Raw genomic sequence first — 8,021 nt, 5'->3', positions numbered from 1 at the left:
TAAACCCGAACTGCCGCGGCAATAAAAACTAGAAATTGCTTTTGTAAAAAAGCGCATGTCTCCCCCAATGCAAAATCCTATAGACAAGAAGTCAATAGGGGTCAGGAGCGAAAGTCAAAGAGACACTGATGGTTGGCTGCAATAGGGATCATCTACTTGGCATGTCCAGTCATCCCGCTAAATTTCAACATCCTTGGCCTAGTGGTTCTCAAGTCACTGTTCAGGCTCCTGTGACCTTGACCTTTGATCAAGTGACCTCAAAATAAATAGGGATCATCTACTCTGCATGTCCAATCATCCTATTAAGTTTCAACATTCTAGGTCAAGTGGTTCTCAAGTTATTTCCAAAAAGATTTTACATGACCAGGCCCCTGTGACCTTGACCTTTAATAGACTGACCCCAAAATCAATAGGGGTCATCTACTCTGCATGTTCAATCATCCTATGAAGATTCAACATTCTGGGTCAAGTGGTTCTCAAGTTATTGATTGAACTGGTTATCTATGTTCAGGCCCCTGTGACCTTGACCTTTAACGGAGTGACCCCAAAAACAATAGGGGTCATTTACTCTGCAGGAACAATCATCCTATGAAGTTTCAACATTCTGGGTCAAGAAGTTCTCAAGTTACTGTCCGGAAATGATTTTCAATGTTCGGGCCCCTGTGACCTTGATCTTTAACAACAAAATTGTTAGGGGTCATCTACTCTGCATGACCAATCATCCTATGAAGTTTCAACATTCTGGGTCAAGTGGTAATCAAGTTAATGATTGGAAATGGTTTTCAATGTTCAGGCCCCTGTGACCTTGACCTTTAACGGAGTGATCACAAAATCAATAGGGGTCATCTACTTTGCATGTACAATCATCCTATGAAGTTTCAACATTCTGGGTCAAGTGGTTCTCTAGTTATTGATCGGAAATGGTTTTCAATGTTCACGCTCCTATGACCTTGACCTCTGACAGAGTGACCCAAACATCGATAGGGGTCATCTACTCTTCATGACCAATCATCCTATGAAGTTTCAACATTCTGGGTCAAGTGGTTCTCTAGTTTTTGATCGGAAATGGTTTTCAATGTTCAGGCCCCTGTGACCTTAACTTTGACGGAGTGACCCCAAAATCAATAGGGGTCATCTACTCTTCATGACCAATCATCCTATGAAGTTTCAACATTCTCTGTCAAGTGGTTCTCTAGTTATTGATCGGAAATGGTTTTCAATGTTCAGGCCCCTGTGACCTTGACCTTTGACGGAGTGACCCCAAAATCAATAGGGGTCATCTACTCTTCATGACCAATCATCCTATGAAGTTTCAACATTCTGGGTCAAGTGGTTCTCTTGTTATTGATCGGAAATGGTTTTCAATGTTCAGGCCCCTGTGACCTTGACCTTTGACAGAATGACCCCAAAAACAATAGAGGTCGTCTACTCCAGCAGCCCTACTACCCTATGAAGTTTGAAGGTTCTAGGTCAAATGGTTCTCCAGTTATTGCTCGGAAATGAAGTGTGACGTACGGACAGGACAAAAGCAATATGTCTCCCCTAGAGTGGGGGAGACATAATTCTCCTGCGGTCTTGACCAGTACACCATGGAAGAATATGCGCGAACAGTCATTAAATAAATGTAAAGCTTTTATGATTAAGACAACCTCCAGAATCCCGACTTTTGAATGGAAAAATTGCAAAAACAACTGATTCTTTATAACATAATCTGTCAGTAACTTAGTTTTAAAACTTTAAGAAATATATAGCAATAACTTTCTGATATCTATTTTTTTTTTATCGTTCGATCTGGTGGTCAGTGCCTTTAACACAAGTTTACTAAACATGTACTACGTGAAATCATTATTCTAAAAACGGATGACTAAATTTCCATTGAATCATGTCGAAAGGAATGACAAGTCTTGTCGGCGTCAGGGCATGATACGATGTATGTTTTAACGATTCAACATGTTTCTTCCAAAGCCATATGTGCTACATTAAAGAAGTATAAATACATTTATTTTATAGCTCTTTGGCTGGTTCGATATATACATTTTTGTACGCTGTTCGGCAGATTTTCTGATGTTTAGTTGAACACACCTAGAGATGTGAACGTTAACATGGAAACGTGAATAATAAAATAATCAGCCTTTACGAATAAAAATCCTGCTTAAATATGCGTAAATATCAGGCCGATGAATTTCTTGTTAGAACCGGAAGCAGACGTTTCTTCTTTGTATTTTGGCGGGAACACTGCACGTGCATTCAACGATGCTCCTTCGGTGCTTATAGTAAATAACGTATTGGCGTTATATTTTCGCGTTACCAGAATGGATAACGCGTTGAAACTTTCATATATTTATTAACAATATGCTCTAAAACCAAATCAAAATGCATGCTTAAGAGCTTGAATTTATATCGCGTCTGTACATCCGTGACCGGCTCTGAAATGTCTGAATTTATAATATCTTTTATTAGAGTTCTTAATAGTCGGAGCCCGCCCCCTTAGCTCAATAGGGAGACTGGGTGGGGCGTATGTCTTCTATGTCTGATTCACGTAGAAGAGTTGGCAACAGGTTTGTACTGGTGCAGAATCCAGGAACACTGGTTAGGTTAACTGCCCGCCATTACATAACTGAAATACTGTTGAAAAACGTCGTTAAAGCCAAAACAAACAAACTTGAAAGTCGGAGACGGTAAACATACATGTTTTAGGAAACGTGCTTATAATAAATCTGGTGTGAGGGGTATAAACATTTTTCTACTCTAGCGGCAAAGTTTCAAAGTGGAATGAAGCATTTCAGTGACTCTTTGATGTTTTTGAGATATAGAAAGGAAAAACGGTAAATGCTTCCATCATTGGTTATAACAATATACCTCTCCATGTTTTGATTTTCGTATATCTGATAATTATAGGCGGTGGGTTAGTGGAAAATTCATAATTATGGGTAGTGGGGTAGAGGAAAATTAAAAATCATGGGTAGTGGGGTTGAAAGAAAATAAAAAATAAAACATGGGTGGTGGTTTTTTTTTCAAAAAGTGCCTTCCGGGTCGGGAGATATGTTTTCGTTAGACGTATATGTTGTTAAGATTTACCAATAAACCAACAAAGTATGACTTGTATTGAAAGTTTAGCGATCAAACATTAAGTATTACCTAATTATATTTTAATATAACAGCAATGAAAACGGTAAAATTGAAAATGATACATAGATCTACTAAAATGCTAGGTTTCCATCGTCGCTCATCTCGATAAAACTAGAGCTATCACTAAAGGTGACGAATGTACCCCCCCGCATGCACTGACACAGTACATTGCAATTTGACGCACACAAGATTGCATAATTATGTGGACTGTATGTATATATAGACTGTATGTATACAGTATTGTAACAAAAAACAAAGTCCCATAACTATGCAGAATATTTATCTAAAAGAATGTAACATGCACCATGCACAACTAGGGTTGGTACTGATCATTTGTGTGAAGTTTCATTAAATTGTGTGCAAGGGTTTGGTAGATTAGGCACGCACAAAATGCATATGCAGACTGTATGTACATAGTATGTTAACAAGAAACAAAGTCCCATAACTCTGCAATTTTTGTCGCTGAAAGAACCTAACATGCCCCATGCACAACTACTGTTGTTACTGATCACTTGTGTGATGTTTCATTAAATTTTGTCAAGAGGATGAGGAGAGATGGTGCGCACAAGATTGTGTCTATGTATATAGTATAGTAACAAAAAAACAAAGTCCCATAACTCTGCAAATTTTTTTCTGAAAGAACCTAACATGCCCCATGCACAACTACTGTTGTTACTGATCACTTGTGTGAAGTTTCATTAAATTGTGTCAAGGGGATGAGGAGAGATGGTGCGCACAAGATTGTGTAGTAACCAAAAAAAAAAGTCCCATAACTCTGCAAATTTTTTTTCTAAAAGAACCTAACATGCCCCATGCACAACTACTGTTGGTACTGATCACTTGTGTGAAGTTTCATTAAATTCTGTCAAGGGGATAAGGGGAGATGGTGCACACAAGATTGCGTCTACGGACAGACGGCCAGACAGACAGACAGACAACCTGAAACCAGTATACCCCCCCTTACAACTTTGTTGTCGGGGGGTACAATAAGCACACAGCAGAACCTCTTCATCCAAATACTGTTATGACGTCACAAACATTACGTCACAGTTCCTTGAAACCGTTGGGGATTTCCAAAGTAGACAAGAGCCATGTTAGACATGGCCAATCCCCCCGCCGGGCATATTATAATTGAAGGCTAAAGTTCCTGGCAAGTTAGTGTCTGAAAGTATTAATTTTGGGGAAAGCTTTGAAGAACCGTTTAGTTGTGGTCCGCATCAGGGGTTTTAAAGATGTGGAAGAAAGAATAAGTTTTCATGAACAGTATAGCTACTGTAAAAAGAAGGAATGGAAAGCTAACAGGGAACAAGAGTGCCAGAATGTCACAATATACGCCCGTCACAGCAAATTTCTTTACTCTAGCACCTGTCTTTGCAAATGGAATTTTAATTTTGTGGTTGTTTAGTAATCACTGTAAGTCTTTTGTTTTTCTAAGTCCACAAAAAAACTCCTTACCAGGTAGAGATATCTTAAAATACACCAAAAATTGGAAAGTAACATCCATGTTGTACCACAGAAAAGTAGTCTTGTTTTTTCCCTACGGTAAATTATAACAAGAGGACCATGATGGTCCTGAATCGCTCAACTCTTCCCACATGATCCAGTTTTGAGTATGACGTCGTTTTTTCTATTATTTGACATAGTGACCTAGTTTTTGAGCTCATGTGACCCAGTTTTGAACTTGACCTTGATATTATCAAGATAAAAATTCTGACCAATTTTCATGAAGATCCATTGAAAAATATGGTCTCTAGAGAGGTCACAAGGTTTTTCTATTATTTGACCTATTGACCTAGTTTTTTAAGGCACATGACCCAGTTTCAAACTTGACCTAGATATCATCAAGATAAACATTCAGACCAACTTTCATGAAGATCCATTGAAAAATATGGCCTTTAGAGAGGTCACAACGTTTTCCTATTATTTGACCTACTGACCTAGTTTTTGATGGCACGTGACCCACATTCGAACTTGACCTAGATATCATCAAGATGAACATTCAGACCAACTTTCATACAGATCCTTTGGAAAATATGGCCTCTAGAGAGGTCACAAGGTTTTTCTATTATTTGACCTACTGACCTAGTTTTTGATGGCACGTGACCCACTTTCGAACTGGACCTAGATATCATCAAGGTGAACATTCTGACCAATTTTCATGAAGATTTCATGAAATATATGGCCTCTAGAGAGGTCACAAGGTTTTTCTATTTTTAGACCTACTGACCTAGTTTTTGACCGCATGTGACCCAGTTTCAAGCTTGACCTAGATATCATCAAGATGAACATTCTGACCAATTTTCATGAAGATTTTGTGAAATATATGGCCTCTAGAGAGGTCACAAGGTTTTTCTATTTTTAGACCTACTGACCTAATTTTTGATCGCACGTGACCCAGTTTCGAACTTGACCTAGATATCATCAAGGTAAACATTCTGGCCAATTTTCATGAAGATCCATTGAAAATTATGGCCTCTAGAGAGGTCACAAGGTTTTTCTATTTTTAGACCTACTGACCAAGTTTTTGATGGCACGTGACCCAGTTTCGGACTTGACCTAGAATTTACCAAGATGAACATTCTGACCGATTTTCATAAAGATCCCATGAAAAATGTGACCTCTAGAGATGTCACAAGGAAAAGTTTACGGACGCACGGACAGACGCATGGACGACGGACACCGCGCGATCACAAAAGCTCACCTTGTCACTTTGTGACAGGTGAGCTAAAAATGTTACAATATAAGTTTATAGTAACAACTAAGGGAAGTAATTCTAAAGAAAGGAACTGCGCACGACACTTCGTCTCATGATGGTGTATAATTGTGCCAAGTTACATCAAAATCCCTCCATGCATGAAGAAGAAATGCTTCGGACAAAGTCATTCTTGTGACCTTGACCTTAGTCCTAGGGACCTGGATCTTGCGCATGACACTCTGTCTCATGGTGGTGAACATTTGTGCCAAGTTATATCAAAATCCCTCTATGCATGAAGAAGAAATGCTCTGGACAAGATTTTCATTCTTGTATCCTTTGACCTCTGTGACCTTGACCTTAGACCTAGGGACCTGGTTCTTGCACAGGGCACTCCGCCTCGTGGTGGTGAACATTTGTGCCGAGATATATCAAAATCCCTCCATGCATGAAAAAGACATGCTCCTGACAATTTTTTTAAAGAAATTATGATAAAGGGGAATAACTCAAAAAATAGGCAAGGTAGAGTTATTGTTCTTGCACACTGCACTTCCTCCCAATGTGTTCTATCAGTGTATGAAGTTTGAAGAAAATCCCTCCAGTACTTTTGGAGTTATGCTCCTGACAAAATTTTTTAAGAAAATAAGATAAAGGGGAATAACTCAAAAAATAGGCAAGGTAGAGTTATTGTTCTTGCACACTGCACTTCCTCCCAATGCGTTCTATCAGTGTATGAAGTTTGAAGAAAATCCCTCCAGTACTTTTGGAGTTATGCTCCGGACAAAGATCGTTGCGGACACACGGACGGACGGAGAGCATTTCTAATATCCCCTTCGCCTTTGGCGGGGGGATAAAAAACCGGAAGCTGAGGAAGGTATGGCGGAATACCAGTACGGCGATTTCCATAGTGTAAGATAACGAATGAAATGAACGACTTGGGTATGTTACTTACTATATGTGCTCAGTGCCCCGTAAGAGGAATGATCATTTTACTATTTGAAAGGGTGTTTTCATTTGTAGTTGACATGCGGTTCGATTTATCAGTCGCTAAAAAACTACAAAAAAATGCGCGAATTACTTGCCAACCTGTACTATTTCATAGTATATTAGGTGGGTGGGGTATGGTAATGCATATATCTATTGATAGAGCTTCAATCGCCTGTGTTGTTACTAACATCTGACCATATAGTTTTTTTTACTTACTTGAAATAATTCAGCAAACATTTCACAACCAGGAACTGGACTTTCCAGTGTGTATAGTCTGTCCTGTACCTGTTAATCATCCAAATTTAAAAGTTAGTTACAGGAATATCAAAATGACTACTGGTTTCATTATCAAGGAGAGACCATTATTTTCCACACTTTCCTTGGTAAAAGATTTGACCCCAGCTTTCACAATTTTCCACCAATCACTGGTCAATGATACATCAGCAGTCCTCAAGCATACCAGTATTTAATTCTTACCCTGCTAAATTTCTATAATGGACTTGTCCGTCTTTCAGTTTGGATGGCATCATTAACTGTTAAAAGGGTTGCTCATCAAAAAGATACTGACTGAATGGCTAACAATGCAGATCTTGATCAGACTGCATGGACGTGCCGGCTGATCATGATCTACACTGCTCGCAAAAGACAGATTCATGCACATTGAAAAATAAAACCAAAGTCAATATCAACTGAACGGCTGGGAAATTTTAGAAATTTTATCATGTCTGGCAAGTATAAGAGTGATAACTATACAAAGGTATTTCTTAGTTCTCTTTTTAATTGTGCTTTGAAAAACACATCTAGCAACAGCAGCAATAGCAAAACTCAACTTAGCACGCATGGATGGTTAAACAACCAATCACCTTCATGCCAGTAAAAAGCTAAATATAGCTTATTTACATAGACAATATTTTTTTTAATTTAATTTGATTTGATGTTCATGTTTGAGGGTGTATGTGAAAACTATAGCCTGGTACTCTGATTCCCTGTCTGTGCTTTAAAAATATATGAATAAACTTACCAACTGAGGATGGTCTGACAACCATTTGTCCTCGTGTATGATGAGTGTATACATATATGTGTTAGAACTATGCCCAGGTACTGAGTTCCCCTTGTACAGCAGGTGTCACACACTGTTGCTGCTGATGTATTGTCAAAGTAAGCTGAGCCTGCAACACACAGAAGTCAGTTCAAACAACTATCAATTCTTGAC

This window comes from Mercenaria mercenaria, chromosome 15 (genome assembly GCF_021730395.1).
Source record: "Mercenaria mercenaria strain notata chromosome 15, MADL_Memer_1, whole genome shotgun sequence".
In the NCBI taxonomy this organism is placed as follows: Eukaryota; Metazoa; Mollusca; class Bivalvia; order Venerida; family Veneridae; genus Mercenaria; species Mercenaria mercenaria.
Note: the sequence above shows the minus strand (reverse complement) of the source record.